The following is a 25,300-nucleotide window of genomic DNA, read 5'->3' on the forward strand; positions in this document are numbered from 1 at the left end:
ATAAGGAAGAGGAATTGGATGAAAATGATTACAAGGTTCAAACTTCCAGTTATGAGAATTATTTACATGTTATATATGAAAGTTAAGAGTAAATGCCAAGTTCTGATCACAAGGTAAACATTTTCTTTTATGTGTTTAAGAGATGATGGATGTCCACTAAACAAATGGTGATAACCACTTCATGATGTAGGTTACTCAAATTATTATGCTGTACAATTTAAATTTATGCAGTGCTGTAAATCAATTACAACTCAACAAAATTGGGAGAAAAATTTATGAATGAAGAGCTAGATCACTAGGGAGGCTGATTTCAAAATCCAGCTCCTGTCACATTTGAAGTATGGTTTGGGGTTCAGACTGTTGAAACTGAAAGGGGACTGTGATATGAAGGAAGCTTTTTATCACAAGCTTATCTCAGCGTTTATCCAGGAACCTACATGACCATCCCCAAACTCATTTCAGGAGTCATGACACTAGGAACTTTAAAAAGATTTTAAGGTTTTGTGATTCAAACTGCTTTGTTATCTTTAAAATTATCCTGGAATTCAGAGTCAATTTTTAGAAGGGTTCTTAGTTTTGCTAGAAATTTATTATCTTGTGAGGGTAACTGAGCCTGTACTTCCTATGTTGGAGGCTTTCAGAGATGAAGTATCTATTTTCTCTGCCTAAAGAAACTCTGATGTTTTCCCCTGTCTCTTTTAATGGCTAAATCTATAGTTACATCTTGAACATTCAGCTCAGATAAGGAATTACATCTTTTGGACCACTTGAATTGCTACCTTGGCTCCTCCATTTTATGAGCTGGATGTCCTACCTGTAGTGCCCCAGCATCCAGGACAGAGCTCCACGGAGTCACTTACCATTACTCTGCATATCTGTTCACTACATGGTGATGCTCTGAAAGGCAGAGAGCATCTTCCATTTCCTGGTTGCTAATATTGAGCATGTTGTTGGATCCTAGTAAACGTTTGCCGGATAATTAAATAAGATGACAATAACAATTTATAGCACAGAAGTATCTGTCTAGTCTCTTGTGCTGATACTCTGTAGGAAATGTTTCTTTCTGAATATGTGTTACTTAACTAGAGAAGTCTGTGAAATATTACATACTGGATTTGTCTTCCTATCTCAAAATATAAAAAATAAAATACATGGTGTTTTTGAATTGCTTCTTGTGTTAAAACTTTTGTGCAAATTAGAAATGATTTTTCCTTCAATTATAAAAAATAAATCATTAACATTAATCTATAATCACTGTTACCCTTTGGGCTTTATTCTTTTATCTATGTACTCTTTTTATGTGTGTGTACCATAATAATGATTATTATATGAAATATATATTATTTTGATTACATGTTGTGTCAGAGAAGATGCACTTAAAAATTTTTATATGCCATCCTCTTTTTGCTCTGAAAGTGAAAGTGAAATGTGCTCAGTTGTGTCCGACTCTCTTGCAACCCCACGGACTATCCAGTCCATGGAATTCTCCAGGCCAGAATACTGGAGTGGGTAGCCATTCCCACCTCCAGGGGATCTTCCCAACCCAGGGATCAAACTCAAGAGTCATACATTTCAGGCGGATTCTTTGCCAGCTGAACCACAAGGGAAGCCCAAGAATACTGAAGTGGGTAGCCTGTCCTTCTCCAGAGGATCTTCCCAACCCAGGAATCAAACTGGGGTCTGCTACACTGCAGGCAGATTCTTTACCAACTGAGCTATCAGGGAAGCCCAGATCTCCAAAATCACTGCAGATGGTGACTACAGCCATGAAATTAAAAGACACTTGCTCCTTGAAAGAAATCTATGACCAACCTAGACAGCATATTAAAAAGCAGAGACATTACTTTGCCAACAAATGTCCATCTAGTCAAAGTTATGGTTTTTCTAGTAGTCATGTATGGATATGAGAGTTGGACTATAAAGAAAGCTGAGCACTAAATAATTGATGCTTTTGAAGTGTGGTGTGGGAGAAAACCCTCTAGAGTCCCTTAGACTGCAAGGAGGTCAAACCAGTCGATCTTAAAGGAAATCAGTCCTGATTGTTCATTGGAAGGAATGATGCTGAAGCTGAAACTCCAATACTCTGGCCTCCTGATGTGAAGAACGGACATATTGGAAAATACCCTAATGCTGGGAAAGACTGAAGGCAGGAGAAGAAAGGGACACAGAGGATAAGGTGATTGGACTGCATTACTAACTGAAAGATATGAGTTTGAGCAAGCTCCAGGAGCTGGTGATGGACAGGGAAGCCTGTCTTTTTGCTCTCCATGCCATTAAATACAGCTGGCCTAGTAAAAGGAAAACTTGAGATATTTCCTTAACTGTCCACTGGATGGCATCAGAGTTGTCTTCATAAATCCAAATGTTAGTGTTTTTCTCTGACATTTATGCTCTAGACTCTTAAAGCAGAAACTTTCTGATCTGAAGATTTGAGTATTCATAACATCTTTTTTATGGTTGGTCTTCATATCTCCATTTTGATGCTAATTCCCAGTGTAGTTACATGGGTGAATAATCAGTACAGCACTAAGAGGAAATAAAAAACTCAGCCTGAGCAAGCTTGAATAAATGTCAGGATTTAAAGCACTTACTAAATGCAAGGAGAGGGAAATATAGTTTTCTGATGGCAGGGGTACCAGTAGCTGACTTGTTGATTGGATGTTTAACAGAGCATATAAATTCAGCTACAGACAGTTGCCAGGAGAAGTTGCACAATTCACATGAAGCAAGTTTGCATCAGGGTAAGTCAAAACCATGCTTTGCATTTTTCAAGCTATACTTATTCTCAGAAAGATAATATCTAGTTTCTTCAATATTCGAGGGCTTTACAAGCACAGATATGAATAGACACTTTCTCAGAATAACCAAAAGCAAACTTGATCTCAACTTCCAAGGCATACTCCAGATGTAAGAAATTGGGACAAAGACACTTTTTCCATATTTCAGGTAGGAGGTAAAAATGTCTAGATATTCCATTCCCTTGTAGCTGTAGTGCAGATCAGATCTGTGACCAGGCATCCTGGTAGCTGTTTTTTTTTTTTTTTTCTCAGAGAGGCTTTGCAATACTGGGTGTTGCCTTAAGTTGGGAATCTGTGAAAGTAGAGCTTGCATTCTGGATACTTCGCTAACCGTACATGTGATTTGAGACAAGCATTTTAACTAACCTCTGTCTTAGTTGTTTTTTCCTCATTTTAAAACTTAATAGGTGGAAACATATGGTCTTTAGGAAACCTTCAGCATCTCATGTTTTATGAGTGTATTTCTATTTGCATTAATGTTTCTGATCCTCACTGTTCTAATTAAAAACACATTCTTTTATATTACAAGTCTGTATGTAAGTCACTTATTTAGAACCCAAAATGATCTTTTTCCAGGAATGTAACAATACATTTAGAGATTATTTTTCCTAATTAAATGTCTAGCAATAACAAAGGATAAAAGCAGGAGTTCAGTAGTAGGAAATTGCAAGGATCTTTGACAAAAAAAGTTCCAACAAGGGATGCAGAAGAACAGCTGTGAAGGGTAAAAATGAGATGAGGTTTGGAGAAAATTTGCTGGTAAAGATTTTAGTGCATAAGCAATGTTTTCTGAGTAAGAGCAACTCTTAGAACTGTGGGTTTTTCAATAAAGAAGGAGAAATGAATACATTTGTACAAATTAGATGTCACCATTTGTATACATAGTTGAATTTCTAATCCACATTGTATAGAAGTACTATACCCTTTTATATATATTGTATATTCATAGAATAAAATATTCCACAGGAAATGAATGATAAAAAATATGCTAAATTAAATCAAGTTAAGTTCCAATCAAAATGCATTGCCCTTGTCTTGAGTATATTTTGCAAGACTTGAGATGCAAAGATGGCTTAGATCACCTCTGTTTTTAAAAAGCATGTTTAAGACATTAAACAATATATAGTACAGTAATAATAGGATGAATAATTTTAGTATAGATGAGAATTAATTGAACTATCTAAGGCATTGCAGAATCACAGGACCTGTTTTAATTGAAGTATAGTTGATTTACAATGTATTTATTTCTAGTGTACAGCAAAGTTATACATATATAAATATAAATATATATATATTCTTTTCCATTTTGTTTTGTTACAGAATATTAAATATAGTTTCCTGGGCTACACAGTAGGACCTTATAGTTTATATCTATTTTGTATATAGTCATTCATGTCTGCTAATCTCAAACTTCTAATTTATACTTCCTCCTCCCTCTCTTCCTTTAGGTAACCACAGTTTGTTTTCCATGTCTGTTTTTGTTTTGTAAATAAGTTCATTTGTATAATATGGATTCCACATGTAAGTGATATCATATATTTGTCTTTCTCTTAATATGATAAGCTCTAGATCTATCCATGTTGCTGCAAATGGCATTATTTTACTTTTTTATGACTAAATAATGCTCCATTTTGTATGTGTGTATAAATAAAACATCATATCTGTATTCCACATCTTTTTAATCCATTCTTCTGTTGATGGACATTTAAGTTGTGTCTGTGTCTTGGCTATTGTAAATAGTGCTACAATGAATATTGGGGTGTATCTATCTTTTCAAATTAGAATTTTCTCTGAATATCTGCCCAGAAATGGAATTGCAGGGTTATAAGGTAACTCTATCAGGATCTGATTTCTAAGTAGAAAGTTGACCATATGGTGATAGGGAGGGGATTTTAAGATTTCAGGTATAAAAAAGGCAAAGATATAAGTGAGCATCTTGAGTTTTGGGAACTATAGTTACTTTCCAAGTGGGTAATATTAAGAAAGGGAACAGGAAAGATTATTCTGATTAAGAAGGGTCTGGTATGTATGGTACATATACTTTTTTATGGTTAATGGGAAATCACTTCAGGACATTAAATGTGAAAATCAAAGTACTAGAATTTCCTTTAACAAAAAAATCTATCTGGAACAGTGTCAAACGAAGCAGAGGATTGTTAGTACTCATCTAGGAGAGAAAGTACTTTGACTAAGTCATTGTTAATATTTGGAAAAGAAAGAGGAGATTGTAGAAATATTTAGTCACAGAGTTTAATAAATGAACTCAAGAAAAATACTTCGTTTTATTTATTTTTATTTATTTTATTTTTTATTTTACTTTACAATACTGCATTGGTTTTGCCATACATCAACTTGAATCCTCCACGGGTGTACATGAGTTCCCAGTCCTGAACCCCCCTCCCACCTCCCTCCCCATACCATCTCTCTGGGTTATGCCAGTGCACCAGCCCCAAGCATCCTGTATCCTGCATCGAACTTTTGGAAGAAAATTTTTTCCTGACTGAATTAGGATAGGCTATGCTTATAGTTTATACATAACTTGGGGTAAACAGTGGATCGCACAGGGTTTAAATTTGCATTCACTCAGATGCTAAATCAACAGACAGGTAGTGCAAAGGACATTCTTGAGCTGAAAGATATCAATGAGTAGATACAACTTTCCCCTGTTTTTCATGGAGGTTTACATAAAGTACAGTAATTTAATTCCATGAATTTAAAAATTTTAACAATCTCAAATGAATTTAAGAATCTACCATTTAGAAGACACCAGAACCCCAAGCTTGATGACTTTTGTGTGAGTGACTGAAAGGAAAGAAGTGAGTACTTACTGATATAACTCCTTAGCATATAAGGAAATTTCTTCTGAGCTAGGGTTACACACTTCTGTTTTTGATTTCTCACTGAGTCATAAGGCCTTGGCAGTCCTAAGTTACCTATCATGTGGAAGAAAATGCAATACCATATGGGGACATATTTTAATAAGCTTAGCTAGAGGCTTTTTTCTATTACTAAAGAAAAGATAAACATGAAGCTTCTCTCTGTAATTTCTCTGCAACCCCACATATTCCACATTTGAGCACATCTAGTACATAATTATATGGTTGTCATATATTAAACTTCCCTTATTTTCTATGAAATATTTTGTGGCAGTATTGCAGAACATCTGTACATCTCATATCTCATACAACTGAATTGGAATGTTCACGGAGTGCATAAATTACCAGAAGTTGTTTAATGAGAAGAGCCAGGAAGGTATCACAGAGAATTCAAGTCACATTCAATGGCAGGTGACAGTAACACAGAATTTCAATTACTCCCACATTCATGGTAATAAGAATTGATAAATGACTTAGGAAGGCCCAACTATCTATGGAGATAATACAGGGCTAATTGTCTACCCAGTTCAATAGAAAATCAACAATATCAGTCCTGCTAGCAAAGTCAGAGCGAACATGTTAACAGAAATGATAGTAAGAAATGTGTAACTATAATGAGAGAAATTCAAATATGAAATAGTCTTCATTGCAAAAAGAAACAGCACCTATTGACATATACTTTTGAGAAGTGACTTAGAAAAAGATTGCATTGAAAAACCAAGTTTTTACTTATTCTCCATGTAGCACCTAAAATTTGAATAGCAATTAAAGAAGAGAATACAATATAATAATTTTAATTAAACCCAATTGTCAAAAATGACAACTGTAAAACTTTTATCAGTCAAGTTATGAGCAGCTTCAAGGACATGCAAGTACATTTGTGTGTGTGTGTGTGAATTTTTCAAAGCAGGATAGAGAAGTTAGAAAGAAATTCTTTCAATTTGAAAAGCAATTAAATATCACACAAAAAAAACAGAGGCTAAATAAGTTGAAAAAATGAGTTTAGCAAAACCTTGTTCTTAGAATTTTTATATTGGAATTTTTCTAACAAATGACAAAATAGCCCAAAACACCTTATTTTATTTAAGTAGAAAAGAACATTGGCTTTCAAATTCTCCACACTCTAGAGCTTCATGAGAATCTGTTTGTATTACAAATTTTAGATAGAGTGCAGAACAGTTTTGTAGCTTTATTTCACAGACAGTTGCCCAAAACACCATTTAAAAAAGAATATTACTGAGGTATCTACTGTGAAAGATTTCAAGATAAACTAATTCTCCTGCCATGAAAAAAATGTGCAAAGAAATAAAAAATCCTGATCTGGAAATAGATTCTTTCAGTGGTACATGTTGCTTGAGTGGTGAAATTTGAGTAAAATTGTGGTAGATAAAGTTTATGGGAGATTATTTCATTAGAGGAAACTGTATGAAAAGAAGAAATGATCATGTATTAGGAGGAGCTTGTTTAAGACATTAAGTTTGATTAAAGAATACATTGAATATAAAAGTAGGACATGTAAATTAGTAATCAAATTTGAAAAGGTAATGGCTATACTAGTTAAGGATTGGGCAATGCTGGCTTTTATTCATAATAGGAAATTAAGAGAAAAGGGAGTAGAAATTGACTATTAAATATGTATCAGGTGCTTTATATATTTTTATGATGTCATCCTCACAGCTATAAGGTGGGTTATTGGAAGTGAAACTCATGTAGGTTGCCCAGGGTAGTATACTTTGCAAGGAGAATTTTTTTTCCCACACTCCCAAAGTCTTATATAATAAAACATTTCCAATACTAAACAGATGGGGCTTCCCCAGTGGCTCAGTGGTCTAGAATCCCCCTGCAGTGAAGAAGATGCAGGTTTAATCCCTTGGTGATGAAGATTCCTTGAAGAAGAAAATGGCAACCCCCTCCAGTATTCTTGCCTGTGAAATCCCATGGACAGAGGAGTCTGGCAGGCTACAGTCCATGGAGTCTCAAAAGAGTAAGACACAACTTAGCAACTAAACAGCAACAGCAAACAACAATAAATAAATAAATATAAACTCTAAGGCCATAGGCCTTAGAAAAATATTTCAAAAAAAGCCAACCTGAGACAATGAATGTTCATAATAGAAAATGAGAGTGCTGAATAGGCAGAGAGGTTTGAATAGCTAACCTAACTCAAGATGCTATAATGATTTTTTTTGTCTGAAGGTATAGGCATCCTGACTTGACCCTCACAGATATTCATTTAGATATGATGGAATATGTTAATAATTAACACCTACAATAATGTGTTAAATGTTAAATGCATTAAATGTTTTTTCCTGGGAATATCATTTTAATTAATTTTTAATGTTCTTGTCTAGCTCAAAAGAAATATTATTCACATTAACATTTAAAAATGCAATTATAAAGTAAACACACAGACAGGTGTTCTGTAAAGTACAAATTATTTTTACTTCATAATATAATATAGCAAGCCTCTTATTTTTAATTTAAATAGAATTCATTATGTAAAAATATAGTTCAATCTCATCCAGTTTTCTCAGTATGTCATATATGCTATTTTCATATTCATCTTTGTAAAATCTTTATTATGTATCAGATGAAAATATTCTTTTCATTTATAACACATACTTAGTGAGTCATGTCGCAAAGTGATAAGAATATTTTAAATCTGAAAAATCATGTATACTTTGAATTATATCCTATACAGTTCTATAAATTGTAGTTTATATATTAAGTCACTTGAAAATTTACAAAGTGCTTTTTATATACTATTGTCTCGTTAAAAATTAATAGAAAACTATTACAGCAAGCCACGGTACAATGTCTTGTTCTACCATTCTTGTTAGAACAAGAATGTCTTATTCCAACACAGAGTCTGTTATTCTATTTATAACTTCATTGAAACCCCATTTCTTATATACAGGTAACTTACCACAGCATACTGTTACAATGTAGAAATGATGAAATAGTCCATATACATTTTAGGAGGATATGCACACCTAATGAGTAATGAAAATAAGTACCAGTAGATATTAAATGATAGTATGTGTAGCTGTTGACTTTAAATATAGTGATTTATTTCTTTGATCAGTAGATTTGGTCATGATGATTTGTGTTTGTTAAATTAAAACATTCTTCAAAATTGTGACTTTAGAGTGATATCATAATGAAAACAGTGGAATGAGAGGTCAGAGTGGGGATTAGATACTACATCACATGGTTAAGCAAAGGATAGAAGTTCCAACAGCAAAGACTAGGATATATCCAGCAGGCAATAGGAGTAGTTAGCAGAGAGAGAGAGTGTGAGAGAGAGGAGTAGAAATACCTATAGGTAGTGTAGGGGAAAAGTTGAACTCTGTTTCTGTATGTTATTCAGACTCTGGAAAATCTGGCAAGATATGAGTCAGCTTTAAATTTACTAGTGTAAGTCACATTATATACAAAAAGTGTTACCCTTAAAATATAGAATGGGATTAACCTAGAGTAGATTGCTAAATGTGCCTGGCTCTGACATTTAGAGAAATGCAGGTATTAGACATAATCAGATAATTTACTCCAGCATTTCTGTTCCTGGAGCCTCCCCAATAGGAACATGTCCTTCTTCTCAAGTGTAATAGCTCAGTGTTATATAAAATTTTGTGTCATATGAGAAGATTGAAAAATATCCTTGGAAATGAAGTGTATAATACCATGTTAATTTCATAATGCCTAAAATAGTACCTTTAATATAATGAGCATCAATATATATCTGCTCATTCATTCACTCATCATTTTTCAAATTGAATTAATGCAATGTGTCAGGCACTTTTCTGCTCTGGAGAAGCTACAGTGGAAAAAAAAAAAAAAGCCAGTCTTTTCCTTTTCTCTCATGGAATCTATGTTTCAGTAAGATAATTATAAAAATTATAGATACGTAAGTAAACGGAAAGCAGTATAATACATGTTATTAAAAAAACTGAGACTAAGGGGTAAACAGTGAAGAGAGTGATCTTGGTGGAGTATTTCTGCTTTTCAAAATGCTTTGATAGAGCAGTCGGGGTGCATCTCAGAGAAGGTCACATTTGAGCTGAGACTTATGTTTAAAAAAGGAGCAAAACTTATGTATGCAGGTAGGAGGAAGGATAATAAGCACAAGGGCCCTGGGCTGAGTGTTTGCCAGTATATGAGGAAATAGCAGATGTCTATCTGGTGAAATTAGTACAGTGAGCAGGTGACTGACATGAGACCAAGTCACACAGTTGTGCAGTCAGATCATGGTGACCTTGTGAATTACGAAAGAAGCTTTTATGTGAAATGGGAAACCATTGCAAGTTGACAAAGTGCTGCATGACTTATATTTTATTTGGGTCATTCTAATAGGTGGAAATAAGCCGTAGGAGAGAGAGTAGGAGGGGAAGCAAGAAGACCAGTTCAGAAGTGAATGTGTTAAATAAATGCTGTTGTATTCAAGCACTAGATGATTCCTACATGTAGCTGGTAGCTGGGGTTTCAAAAAAAAAAAAAAAAGAAAGAAAGAGGGACTTCCCTGGTGGTCTAGTGGTTAAAACTCCCCATTCTCAATGCAGAGGGTATAGATTACATTGCTGGTTGGGGAACTAATATCCTCCATGCCACGTGGCAGGGCCAGAAAAAACAAAATCTAGAAAAGAAGAAATATATTGACTCATCTATTGTGTTCCCTGATGATATCACACTAATTATGTTTAAAAATAGGAATGATTTAATTTATACAATATCACTAAGAGTTGTAGGCATTTCAGGCTCCACTTTACAAGTGGAAAATGGAGTCTGAGAGAGGTTCTTAAAACTCTTGATTGAATTAGAATTGCTATAGAGAAAGGTAGTGGTTAAAACATGTATAAGGTTTGGAGTCATACAGACACGGGTTCAAGGCACTCTTCTGACACAAAGAAGTAAGGTCAAGTCAAATTAAGCCTTTACTCTTGACATTTTTAGTTTCCTTCATGTTTTCTGGAAAGTGGACTTAAGAAAAAATTTACTCCAGTGGGTCGATGCTAGGTTAAATGAGATGATTTATGTAAAACGCTTATTACCATGTCTGGAATATAGTAATTGCTCAGTCAAATGTTGCAGTTATCATTATTTTTAACCTCAAAAGTCATCTTTAACATAATTGAACGTTTTCAACAGCATGAAAGTTGATTCAAGATAAAGCTACACCATCAAATCATATGTCTGGTTTAAAGACATAGAGACATCTCCCTTTTTGAGTGGTCTGTATTTTTTCTTCTGGACTCCTGGATCCCTCCTTATATACTGGCGTCCTTCAGATTCTTCCCACTAGGAAATGTCTTCCTTCTGGATTTCAAAATCCTATGCTTTAAACACTCGGAACTCAACAGGACACATTTCATAAATGTAAAAAATTATGGAAAAATCACCATGACTGCTATTGTCAAATAAAATTTTGAATGTGTTCTTACATGCATGCACATTTCCATAAACAGGATACTCACCCCAAAGCAGTATGTATATAGGGCCTATGCATTCACTTATCTTTGGATTTAGCAAGACATACACTATAATCCAATTAGAAAGTAAAATAGGCTTAATTGCTTAGCTCAGATCAAAGAACATAAGCTGCAAAGAATCTAATCAAAATTAATAATATAATGGGTAACTTTATCTAATGCCTAATCTAGGGCATTTCATTTTAATTTAAACTCCATAGTTCTCAAATTCAGAGGAAGGTGGCATCACTGTTGCTGATTATTATGAAATCTGATAACCCTGTGGCAAATCTTTTCTGTGTATTTGTTGCCTAATTCTATGTAATAGATTTAACTCTGTTCTACAAAGAGAGGTCAGAAAGTTCACTCTGCTACATGTTTATATTGAATTTCTTTAGCTTCCCATCTCTTATTTTAGCCTGATATTCTTCAGATGTTATTGAGTAGTGCAAATGATGTATGAAATGTACATAGCCACAAGCATATTTATATTGAATAAGAGCAGCACTTAAGTTAATCAGGAAGTCACATTAGTTCAGTTCAGTTGCTCAGTCATGTCCAACTCTTTGTGACCCCATGGACTAGAGTACACCAGGCTTCCCTGTCCATCACCAGCTCCTGGAGCTTGCTAAAACTTATGTCCATCAAGTCAGTGATGCCATCCAATCATATCATCCTCTGTCGTCCCCTTCTCCTCCTGCCTTTGATCTTTCCCAGTATCAGGGTCTTTTCCAATGAGTCAGTTTTTGCCTCAGGTTGCCAGAGTACTGGAGTTTCAGTTTCAGCATCAGTCCTTCCAATGAACATTCAGGACTGATTTCCTTTAGAATGGACTGGTTGGATCTCCTTGCAGTCCAAGGGACTCTCAAGAGTCTTCTCTAACACCACAGTTCAAACTCATCAATTCTTCAGGGCTCAGCTTTCTTTATAGTCCAACTCTCACATACATACTTGACTACTAGAAAAACTATAGCTTTGGCTAGATGGACCTTTGTTGGTAAAGTAATGTCTCTGCTTTTTAATATGCTGTCTAGATTGGTCATAGCTTTTCTTCCAAGGAGCAAGCATCTTTTAATTTCATGGCTGCAATCACCATCTGCAGTGATTTTGGAGCCCAAGAAAATAAAGTCTGCCAACTGTTTCCATTGTTTCCCCATCTATTTGCCATAAAGTGATGGGACTAGATGCCAGGAATTCACATGGATGCCTCTAAACTGCACTTAAGGTGTATTTTCAAAGTACTGCTTATCTTAATGTTTGTCCTAAATTGATCCTCTGATAGAGTCCAACATCATTTTGTTGACAATCTGTAAAGAAAGAAATCTATTTAATTTATGGATGTACAATCTTCACTGTTAACTTTCATGTGTGTGCATGTGTACACATGTACATCATAGGAATTACACATCCAGACCAAAGCGGTCATCCTTTTACCTTGATTGGTTAATGCAAGCCTGAGTCTGTTGTTTAACTTTCAGTCAAAATGACGAATTTCCATCAGCTATTATAATTGCCTTAAACATCCTTCCAGGAAGATAAATCAAAACATTGTAAGTTGAACTTGACTATGAATTGACTATGAGCTTCATCTTTATTTAAACAAAGATTTTAGAGGTAATTTGATACCAAAACAGCAGCAATTGGGTCTGCAGTCAAAAGAGGTAAGAACTCAGGATATAGCCCCTTAAAATGTCAAGGGCAGCTTTGGGAGAATAAGCACAGTCAGATGCAGTTATCCAGATAAGAACAAAGTTATGGTAAAACAGGATAAGAGCCACAATGGATGGCTTAAATGAGAACCAAAGTGGGAAGAAGCTTTAAAAAGAAAATGGCGTTTTAAGAAAAGGTTACAAGTCTGGAGGCTTGCTGGGGATATTCTGCTCTGTGAAATGTATGTGCTGACTCTCTTTTGACAGTTATGCAATTATGTTCTGACAGGCTTCCCTTCATGCATCTTACAAAGCCAAAGGTATTAAATCTTAGTGTCTCAGTGTACAGAAGTCTGGCTAAAGAGACCAGATTTCTAACACATGCCAGGAAAGAGAAAAATAAATCATTATGTTGGTGAATTATTTTACATAAAAATATTTTCTGTAAAAGACTGATTAAGCTCCATTAAGAAAACTAAACTTGCTTGAACTGATTGGCTAATACATCAAAGTGATTGAAATGCGTGGTTATACACAGCAGGGTAATTCTATTGTAGAGAAAATTCATTTAGTCAATATTCTCCTTGTAGTGGTGCTTAAACTTAAGCACTCCCTGATTGTTCTACCTGGTTTATAAACTCCCTGAGAGTGTACATAATCAAACACTCCCACTCATAGAGGGTTGAGCCACAATATTATTTTGCCCTTGGGAATGTTTCTCTGGTTGCTTTACAACCAACCACAGCAATTGGTTTCTGTGTTACTCCAGTGGCTTTGTATCAATACAGCAGGAGACGTTTTTGGTACATTTTGATTAGGCACTTTCTTGCCTACTATGTATTAAACAAACTAAAAAAAAATAGTTTAAGATGGATGAACGTTTATATTATGGATGAACATTTAAGTTGTGAAAGTTCATTAATTTTGAGATAGTGGAAGAGAGAGAGAGAATTGAACACATTGGACAGATTAAACAGGATGATCTGATTAAATTTCCCACACACCAAAAAAGAAAAAAAGAAATATAAGACTGATGACCACTAAGGGAAATTTTGCACCTCTATAGAATAAATGTTGTTAGGAGAATTCAAATATGAAGGTAAGAAAATATCATTGTTGTCTTGAAACATTTAATACAGAGATGAATTAGTCTGCAGTGTAGAGTACATAAAATACAAATACATCATGAAGGAGATGAACATTTATTGTGTTATTTTTTTGAAACATATTGTGACATCTCTATTTTGAAAAAAAAAATGCACTTGCTTGCATGTTGTTAATTATGAAGAATGGAGAAAAATAACTGAATAATCCCAAGGCACAAAACACATAATCTTGTTTTGATTGGATTACCATGGCTGAATGTCAAGAGTGCTTTAAATTAATCAAATAACATAGTAATCTTCAGCTTTTTGAATATGTCAACTTGATCTTTGAGTCATCTTTGATAATATATTTGAATAATTGGAAATGTTTTGTCATTCATATTTTACCATAAAATAAAAATATTGTAGAGTCTGGGTATTTCACATATCTTACATATATACTAGATGCCAGAACATAGAACCATGTTAACAGAGAAGATTGTTCATCAGGTTTTTACGAACAGTGATTCTTCACAATTTCTTAGAATGCTAGCTATGTTGTAGAGTGACGTGGAATGATGAACCTAAATCAAATCAAACCAGTTTTTTAAAACTGATTTTATTCAAGGCTTTATGCCAGTAATTTTGGGGGAACAAAGAAGGTACAAAAGTTTCTACTCTCAGAATGCTGAGGATATAACATGTTAAATGAATACATGAGAGTAACAAGGATATTTCCTGAGGAAAGGGAAAGATAGGACTTGTTTCTGTGTCACAAATAAGGTTACCTCAAGTCAGTCTCCACGGAGGAGACTTAACTGAACTGATGATAATTGTCAGGAATTTGACACAGAAGAACAAAAGCATATCAAATGTAGGAGTTTTTAAAGAGACAATGGGATAGAAAAGTGCAAAGTGTTCTTGAGTAACGGTCACTCTTCTAGTTTAGTTGGAGCTAGTTGGTACACAGATAAGGGGAGGGAGGGATAGGTGGGCAACAAGAACTGGGAACAGATCAGGGAAGATTCTGATGGCTGTGCTGCAGAGATTGGACCGAATACTATAGACCTCGGCAGTTCATGAAATTGTACAGTGACTACCAGTAGGGTTCTGGAGATAGACAGTGGTTGCTCAAATCCCCACCCCAACAAGTACTTACTTAGGTAGCTGCCAAGAATTTAGGTAGGCTTAAACCTTCCTGATTTATCTAAAAAAATGGAGATGATAATGGTACCAATGTGTTGTTTTGAAATCCATGGCAGTTAAATCTGCTATATAGCTTAGAACCCTTCCTGACACATAGTGAGTGTTATATGTTACCCATCATTAGCCTTGAACCAGAAAGATATGCACAAAACACATTTGACAAGGTGAAGTATGGGAAATGTTAGAAAGAATTCTTATGGATTACTCTTCTGGAAGATTCACTTTGCTATTAATAATCACTTTTGGCATGCCAACCCTGTCAGGTTATTGATGGTCACTAGTATGTTACTTCTGCTCAGAACACTGATTTAAAGGATGAATTTTTTTTAAAAAAACATTTACTTTTATTTTTTATTAACTTATTTTTAATGGGAGAATAATTGCTTTACAATGTTGGGTTGGTTTTAGAACATAATTTCAAATTATTAATGAGAAATGTTTATTTTCAGATAAATATACAAGGTGTTTAGTGGGTAAAACCAGAAGCAAATACCACAATCAATGAGAATTTAAAAACAAGCAGAACTTAAAATGACTTTTTTAACCATTCCAAATAAAGGTAATTATATTTTTGTCCTTATACCTCCTCAAGATTTGCTTTGCTTGAAACAAAATTTTTTTCCCTAAGCAAATAGTGTTATTTTCCCTTACTTCCAGTTTTCTTGGGTTCTAAGAAGCCATCTAGCTGTAAGGTGACTCATACTTTTTATTTTAAATTCTCAGCACATCCTGGTTCTTTTTCTTAATTCTATATTAATAACATATACTGAAGAAGGAAAGAGTAAATATTGTATCATACTAGACAACTTTGAAAAATTATAAAATGCAATTGGTTTTAATGTGCCCTAAAAACCTACTTAAGTCAAAAAAAGGAAAATGTCACTTTGATAATTGAAGCAGTGGGAATAGTTAAGAATTGGGGAAGAACACATCAAATAAGATAGCAGAATTAAGGTTAAAATGTTGGGAAACTGCAAAGTTTCAGAGTTGAAGTAAAAATAACACTTTAATTGAGCACTTATTATGTGGCAGGTACTGTAATAAATGCTCTACATGAATTATATTATTTAATCCCTGCTATAACACCATGGGATATTTGCCATTGTTTTACCAATTTTGCAGATGAGTAAATGAGGTATAGTAATTTGTACTCTTGCATAGGTAGAAAGTGATAGAGTGATGATTTGCACCAAGGAAGGCTAATTTGGAGAACATGGTTTATTAAACTATTATACTAAAGAAAATGACTTAATAAAGAAAAATGAGAAGGAATCAAAATATTTGCTCTGATTACCTATTGTTGTGTGGCAAACTTCTCCAAAGATTGGAAAAATAAAGCAATGACAACATTTCTTTAACTCATAAATTGGAAATTTGGACAGGGCTCAGCAACGACAGCTTGTCTTTGTTTCACTCATCAACTACAGCAACATGAAATCTAAAGCCTGGAATCATCTATAGGCTTGCTCACTCATATCTGGTGGTTGGTGATGACTGCTGGCTGAAATCTTAGCTTCAGTTTTGGCTGGAATACCTAAATGTGGTTTCTTCATGTGAACTTGGCTTCCTAACAACATAATGGCTGGATGCAAGGTGATCATCTCAAGAGAGAAAACCAGATGGAAATTGTCTGCTTTTTATGAACTAACCTTGGAAGTGAAGTAGCATTCTTTTTCTACATTCTGCATGTCGAGGTAGCCAAACAGCTCACCTTATTGCAAGTAAAGAAGAAATAGGCTCACTGCTTGATATGGTAGTGGCAAGGTTCTAGAACAGCATGCACTGGAATTATTGTTGAGGCAAGTTCTGGAAATTACAATCTGCCATAATTTTAGAGATGAATGAAGAGAGTAGGGCACTGATGTTTCCAACAGAAGAGGAAGCAGTGTTCAATAATAGAGGGAGTGTTTGGTAATAATGGAAATCAGTGAATCAGTGGCGATAACTGATAGGTACAGTGACAAAGTCATTTTTCCAAATACGTGGAAGCCAGGTCACAGTGACTTACAAAGTGAATGGGAAAGAAGAATATGACCAGTGAAGTCTTGCATACTCTGGCTGTCATCAGTTTCTCTGGGCTTATCTCAAACCCCATAGCTGGCTGTGTGCTCCAGGCACAGTGGCTTTTTACCAAGGCATTGTTCTGTTTCCTCACTCCATCCACATATTCTGTGCATATACTATTTCTACTGTTTGGGATGCAGTCTCTGCTTTTGTTTACCTGGTGTAATCCTACTCCTTGTACTGATTTCATTTACTTTATCAAAGACTGTCCTGCTACCATACCAAGCCAGGTGTTTCATATTACTCTTTCCTTCAAAATAGTTATATTTGTAACTATTTTTTCCTGCCATTATTTGATTAATATCAGTCTACTTTACAAGATCTGAGTCACAGAATATATCTGTTTTTGTTCAGGCTAAGAATCAACTAGAATGGATGAATCTAATTGTGCTCTCAAGTGATTTTTTAAATGTGTGTTTGAAACATTTTTTGAAAGCTTCCATGTAAAAGAAAAGACATTAGTAGCATCTAGAGGAAAATATAGTATCCAAAAAATTCACTAGACAAAAACTATTTTCAATCATCTTGAGAAAGAATTATTTGGTCACATTGTTAGTGTTGGGTAAGTTATTCTTTGTAAAAAAAAAATTACACCTAAAAGTTATATTGGCTCAAACAAAAGAGAAGTGTATTTCTTGCTCAGTTACAATAAAAGGCAAATTCTAAAAGGCAGGCAGGCAGTCAGTCAGGGATGCTGTTCCATGCAGTTCAGCAGCCTGTACTGATGTGTCTCTATTTTCTATGACACGTGATTTTCATGGTCACTCTTGTTTGTTATCTCCATATTATTCAGCCAAAAGAAGAAAACAATGTGATGACTTTATGGGTTGAGTTTTTCTTAGAGCAGGTTTAAGAATGGCACCCATCATTTTTTTTCTCAGAGTGAGCTAGAATCTTGTCAAATTACTGTAACTGAGCATAACCTGAAAAAATGTGGGCTAGTGATGCACTCAGAAGAGAAAATCAGTCGTAGAGAAATGTTATTGCCTCTGCTACAACAGTCATCCAGCAATATCTTGAATTATCATGGCTTAGAAGTCTATCAGAACACCTTTCAAGAAAGCTGAAAATGTTTGCTGATATATAATTACTAAAGCAAATGCTACTGATCTTACAAGTTATGTGATGAAGTGAAACAAATATATCTGAAGCTGAAATGTGGGACTAGATAGTAGGAACAATTCGTTAGATGATCACTGAAGTATCCAGGGGAAAAAAAAAAAATTGTCCTCTTTTTCAATTACCCAAGCAAAGGCCAGAATGTCTTCTCTGAAAACCTAACATGACTGCTTGACTGATTATTCAGAATTTCCATGTACTATTCATCAGTGGTATAAGGAAAAAAATGTGCAAATGATCATTTAATGATGCAGCTTCAAAGGGGGCTAGAGGGAAAGGGAAAACTAAAATAATTAGACTCTCAATATCATAATTATAGACCTTATTTTTAAGCAGGGAATTTTTCAGACTTGAAAAAGATTTTTAAAAATCTGAGTATGAAATAAACTGAATAAGAAAGGATAAATATCACTAATGTCTTTTTTTACCTCAAATATTCCTTTATAGAATTAAACCTTAAACATTATTAAAGTATATAAAATGTTCCATTAAATTTGACTGCTTTATATATCTTTATATATCTATAGAGTATGACTGAGAAATTGCATTTTAAAATACTGATGGAAGGGTTGTAAACTATTTCTGCCAGTTCCTTCTTCCCTTTACGTTCAGGGACCAATTATTTCTCAAAAGAGAGCTAAACACCTGCAGTGGATACAACTCTGTTAAACTTGGTATGGGGAAACTGTATCAGTCAAGATTCTATTAAAAGCAGGTGACATACAAAAAGGAGTAAGAAGGATTTTATGATTATGCTATTTATTAACGTGTGTGTGTGGGTAGGACTAAGGGAGAGGAGAACGGGCTGGTAACAGTGAGGAGGAGAAAGGAGACAGAGAGGTTTACATGACCTACTTAGAGCTGCTGTTGAAAGAAAGGGGCTTCCCAACTAGAGGACACAGCCTCTGTCTACCCTCTGCATTGTGGGGATTGGGGCACAAGTAGCTCAGCCTCTCTCTACATCTCACACTGGTTTCCTGCCAGTATAGCCTTCCATTGGTCAAGCCAAACGAAAGCTAGAGAGCCAGATAGCCTGATGGTAAATTCAGTCTTCTGGGGCAAGGCATAAGGTGGAGGATTGTGGAAAATATACCTAAGAGGACAAACAGAATATTCAGAACATTTGTGTGAGAGAGACTAATAGTGTAGATATTAAAGCAAACTCATTTATATATTCCTGAAATCTATATTTTGTTCATTGAAAGGTATATGAAGTTATTTTCTTTAACAGAAATTTGAAAATTTCAAAGAGAAAGGATTGAATCTGTTGAAGATCTCCTTATTAAAAATAGATAAGGGTTCTGAAGTGTGATTTTTGAGCCATTGCCTGATCATGATGTAACAGAACACCATAGGAGATGCCAAGACTGAGAGCCAAGAGCCGAAACATGAGTCTGTCTGTAATCCATGTTCACTGAGGGAAAGAGGGAAGAAAAATCAGAATGAGGACCTAGAAGAGGAATAATGTTCAAGTCTGGCAGAAAGAATTGGCAGAATAATGGTCAAGGTACCCAGACTGATGATCAGGGTCTAGATTTTCTATCCCTGCAGCAAGGTCACTTGAAGATTAATTGGCATCAGTCTGGTTGGGAATGGCCATAACTCAGGATTATACACATGCACATGTTCAGAGGAGAAAATTAATGATGGATCAAGCAAAGAAGATGAGAGATCTTGGCAGGCAGGCAGAGCTCAGAGGAATCTGGCAAAGGGCAGTGATGAAGGAGGTCTATGACATTGCTGATTGACCATAGAGAAGTCCATCACAGTGGCTTAATATCATACAGATGGTAGATGCATGAGTAGAAAGTCAGCTCCAGATCTTTTTGTCTCAAATAAAAATTCTTTCTGTTGTAACATATGGCCTACAGCAAAGAAGAAATAAAGATATCATCAATTAAAATGAACCATTTTTAACAAGTCTGAAAGTTTTTCCTAGCAACTGAATCTTTATCTTTCAACCAAAGCAACAATGTATTTGTAGTGTACAGTTGTACAGAGAGGGATACAATTATAGTAGATCACATCTCCTTTCAAAGAAACACTTTGATGATAGACACAGACGTTTTGGTCTTTAAGATGTCTATCTTGCATTAGATTTGTGAGCTAGATATTTTTATACTTTAACGGAAAATTTTGTATATTCTAGATAATTGTTTTATTATCACATCTGAAGCTATTTTTTTTCCAAATAAATCCATAATAAATTTCCTAACAAATAAATGAATTTACTGGGCTTATACCTCAGATATTTTTGTATTATCACAAAGTTTTGTAGGAGTCAATGACTTTTACTTTTATAGTGAAAATTGAAGAAAATATTTACATATTTTAATTTAGAAACAAAATACTTTGGTTGAACGCTCTACTGTAAAGTTAAATGATGTATAATTTGCAGTGTATTTGACCTTTGTTTTTCCTTTGAAAATCCTGGGATACTGTTACCTGTTTCGCTTGGTTCTTTCCTAGTCCATAAAGTCTATGAAAGCATTTTGTGATTTGTGGGGGTTTTAGGAAGGCATGATTCTTTTCTAAATGTCATTTGCTGGCTATGTCTCAAAGAACATAATGATAATCAAGCCCCTTTTAAAAAATATTGTATATTCCAGGACTTAGTCCTATAGGTATGATGGTGTCACTGGAAAGCTTGAATGCTTTGATAAAATTTGTTGTGGTTGATATAAACTAAAAACTAATTCCTTGTACATGCCTGGAGACTCCAATAACCTCTTTTATTTTTTTTGCTGATATATGAGACAATATTACTTAAATTGATCCACAGAAGAAGATATGCCAGAATACAGAGAATCCCAAGACAGTGCTCTATTATCCCTGTTGGTCATGATCACATGTTTTCTTTTGTCTTCTAGTTCACCTACACACATTTACCAGTACTAAAAACAGTACAGAAAACATATACAATCTGGATATTTATAATGCATCTAATATCCAATGGTTCCTAGTTACATTACTTTTTGTTGCTGCAGCTAAGTCGCTTCAGTCGTGTCTGACTCTGTGAGACCCCATAGACGGGCAGCCCACCAGGCTCCCCCGTCCCTGGGATTCTCCAGGCAAGACACTGCAGTGGGTTGCCATTTCCTTCTCCAATGCATGGAAGTGAAAAGTTAAAGTGAAGTCGCTCAGTCGTGTCTGACTCTTAGCGACCCCATAGACTGCAGCCAACCATGCTCCTCTGTCCATGGGATTTTCCAGGCAAAAGTATTGGAGTGGGGTGCCATTGCCTTCTCCATTACTTTTTGTTCAGTTCAGTTGCTCAGTCCTGTCCGACTCTTTGCGACCCTGTGAATTGCAGCACGCAAGGCCTCCCTGTCCATCATCAACTTCCGGAGATCACTCACACTCACATCCATAGAGTTGGTGATGCCATCTAGCCATCTCATCTTCCATCGTCCCCTTTTCCTCCTGCCCCCAATCCTTCCCAGCATCAGAATCTTTTCCAATGAATCAACTCTTCACATGAGGTGGCCAAAGTACTGGAGTTTCAGCTTTAGCATCATTCCTTCCAAAGAAATCTCAGGGCTGATCTCCTTCAGAATGGACTGGTTGGATCTCCCTGCAGTCCAAGGGACTCTCAAGAGTCTTCTCCAACACCACAGTTCAAAAGCATCAATTCTTCGGCACTCAGCCTTCTTCACGGTCCAATTCTCACATCCATACATGACCATTGGGAAAACGATAGCCTTGACTAGACGGACCTTTGTTGGCAAAGTAACGTCTCTGCTTTTGAATGTGCTATCTAGGTTGGTCATAACTTTCCTTCCAAGGAGAAAGCATCTTTTAATTTCATGGCTGCAGTCACCATCTGCAGTGATTTTGGAGCCCCCCAAAATAAAGTCTGACACTGTTTCCACTGTTTCCCCATCTATTTCCCATGAAGTGATGGGACCAGATGCCATGATCTTCCTTTTCTTTTTGTTAGTTGGTGCTTATTCGCCCAACAGTGATGGGCCAGAGTATCAGAGCATTCAGTAATTTTCAACCTCTGCTCTGGCCACACCTAGTGTTTTGAGACTGAATCAGAGTATGTAGTCAATCCTATTGATTAAATCAGCATAATACTTACATGTCTCTTCCAAGTGATTATAGTTTTAACAAATCAAGAGAAAGCCCCTTCCCTGTCTTACATTATAATTTTATGAGAGTTCATTTATTTATTATATCATTGTAGCATTTTTTAATTTTTCCTATAGAGGAAATTTTTCAATGAAAAAAATACACTAACTCAAAATGTAAACATGTGAACAATTGCTTTTTTGTTATTACTTATATGCTCCCTTATCATGCAAATCCTGATTTTTTTTTTTTTGCTTCAGAACCAAGCTGATCTTTTATTAAAAATCCGACTCAAGTCCATATACATTTTCTTCCATATTTTTAATAACAGTGGAATTGGTTTCATTACTAAGTTGAATAAGGTCACATCAATTATTTTTAAGTAAATACCTTATTATTATAAAATCTCCATATAATCATTTGGAAAAAAGCTTTATCAATCTCATGTCCCAACAATTTAATTAATTTACCCTTGAGAAATTGTAGCCCAGGGAGGTTGAATGACTAATTCTAGATCAAACAGTAAGTCAAGAAAAGTGCCAGAACTAAAATTGTATCTTCTGTCATCCAAGTGTCATATTCCAGCTCCACTCCCTAATTAAGAGCTAACTGACACTTCATGTGTACATACAGTAGATGTTGGTGATACAATCACTATTTATGTTCAGGACCACATCCCCCCAAAATCAGTAGAATCCCTTGAGAGGGACTGTTTGTAGAATTGTAATGGGAAATAGATAGGGAAACAGTGGAAACAGTGCCAGACTATATTTTTTTGGGCTCCAAAATCACTGCAGATGGTGATTGCAGCCATGAAATTAAAAGACGCTTACTCCTTGGAAGAAAAGTTATGACCAACCTAGATAGCATATTCAAAAGCAGAGACATTACTTTGCCGACTAAGGTCCGTCTAGTCAAGGCTATGGTTTTTCCATTGTTCATGTATGGGCTCTAGCCTCTCATGGGCCCAGTCCAGTTTTTCAGCCACAGTGCCTCCATTCACCTGAATCTCCATGAGGTGGGCCTTCTTCTGGCACAGAGGAAGAAGGAGCATCTGGGTGAGGGCGATGACATGGATGACCTGGAAGTATTTCTTCTTGCTACTGAAGTCCCTTTCAAGTTGCTTCTTGCCGTCTATGTCCTGCCACTTCTTGTAGTATTTGGTGAAGGCCTTCTTAGATTTATGCCAATTCTTATAGAAGCTCCTTTTGCACTCATTGCTGATATGCTCAGCAAAGATGGTCTTAAGGGTCCAGAGGCCTTGGGGTGTTTCCACATAGCCTACGATGCCCCAGTCAACATGGTGGAGTCTTCACCATGGTCACAGTCTCCACAGCTTCCTTCTTGTTCACCTTGGACCCTGGCCTATCAACCTCTCTCTCAGTGTGGGTCATGCCCGCCTTGTAGCCAAGGAAGGCGGTGAGGTGCAGGGTCTTGGAAGAGCCATCCTTGGGGAAGCTCCTCACATTCCTGTGGTGCCAGCTACTGTGCTTCTGAGGCAGGAAGCCCAGGGACTTGTGCCTGGGAGCAGAGAACTTCCTGTGAGACATCCTGCCCATTGGAAGCTGCTGGTAGAGCTCATATTATTTTCCATTATGTTTTATCACAGAATATTCAATAGAGTTCCCTGTGCTATATAGTAGGACATCATCGTTTATCCATTCTATATATAGTACTTTGGATCTATATATAGTACTTTGCAATCCAAAATTCCCAATATACCCCTCTCCTGCCCCAACCCCTCATAACCACAAGTCTATTCTCTGTTTCTGCAAGTCTGTTTCATAGATAAGTTATTTGTGTCATATTTTAGATTCCACATGTAAGTGTTATATGGTATTTGTCTCTCTGACTATTTCAGTCTGTATGATAATCTCTAGGTCCATACAGGTTGCTTCAATTGGCATTATTTCATTCACTTTTATGACTGAGTTGTATTCCACTGTGCGTATGTACCACATCATCTTTATCCATTCATCTGTCAAAGTTCATTTAAGTTTTGTCTGTGTCTTGGCTATTGTGAATAGTGCTGCTATGACTGTAGGAGGGTATGTATCTGAATTAGAATTTTGTCCAGGAGTGGGCAAAAAATATTTTTTTGAGTGATTTTATTTTATTTTTTAAAATATAAATTTTTTAATTTTAATTGGAGGCTAATTACAATATTGTATTGGTTTTACCATACATCAGCATGAATCTGCCACAGATGGACATATGTTCCCCATCCTGAATGACCCTCCCCCCTCCCTCCATGTACCATCCCTCTGGGTCATCCCAGTGCACCAGCCCCAAGCATCCTGTAGCCTGCATTGAACCTGGACTGGCAATTCATTTCATATATGATATTATACATGTTTCAACGCCATTCTACCAAATCATCCCACTCTCACCCTGTCTCACAGAGTCCAAAAGACTGTTCTATACATCTGTGTCTCTTTTGCTGTCTCACATACAATGTTATTATCATCTTTCTAAATTCTATATATATGTGTTAGTATACTGTATTGGTGTTTTTCTTTCTGGCTTACTTCACTCTGTATGATAGGCTCCAGTTTCATCCACCTCATTAGAACTAATTCAAATGTATTCTTTTTAATGGCTGAGTAATACTCCATTGTGTATATGTACCACAGCTTTCTTATCCATTCATCTGCTGATGGACATCTAGGTTGCTTCCATTCCTGGCTAGTATAATACAGTGCTGCAATGAACATTGGAGTACAGATGTCTCTTTCAATTCTGGTTTCCTTGGTGTGTATGCCCAGTAGTGGGATTGCTGAGTCATAGGCAGTTCTATTTCCAGTTTTTTAAATAATCTCCACACTGTTCTACATAGTGCCTATACTAGTTTGCATTCCCACCAACAGTGTAAGAGGGTTCCCTTTTCTCCACACCCTCTCTAGCATTTATTGCTTGTAGACTTTTGGATCGCAGCCATTCTGACTGGTGTGAAATGGTACCTCA

The 25,300-nt window shown here is 35.7% G+C and overlaps 1 pseudogene; it reads right to left on the bottom strand.

The window, feature by feature from the left end:
- Positions 1 to 23,896, bottom strand: part of LOC120860188 — a 105,351-nt pseudogene extending 81,455 nt beyond the window's left edge.
- Positions 23,897 to 25,300: the final 1,404 nt, after the last annotated feature.

The sequence above is a fragment of the Oryx dammah genome, unplaced genomic scaffold (genome assembly GCF_014754425.2).
Source record: "Oryx dammah isolate SB20612 unplaced genomic scaffold, SCBI_Odam_1.1 HiC_scaffold_11050, whole genome shotgun sequence".
NCBI lineage: Eukaryota > Metazoa > Chordata > Mammalia > Artiodactyla > Bovidae > Oryx > Oryx dammah.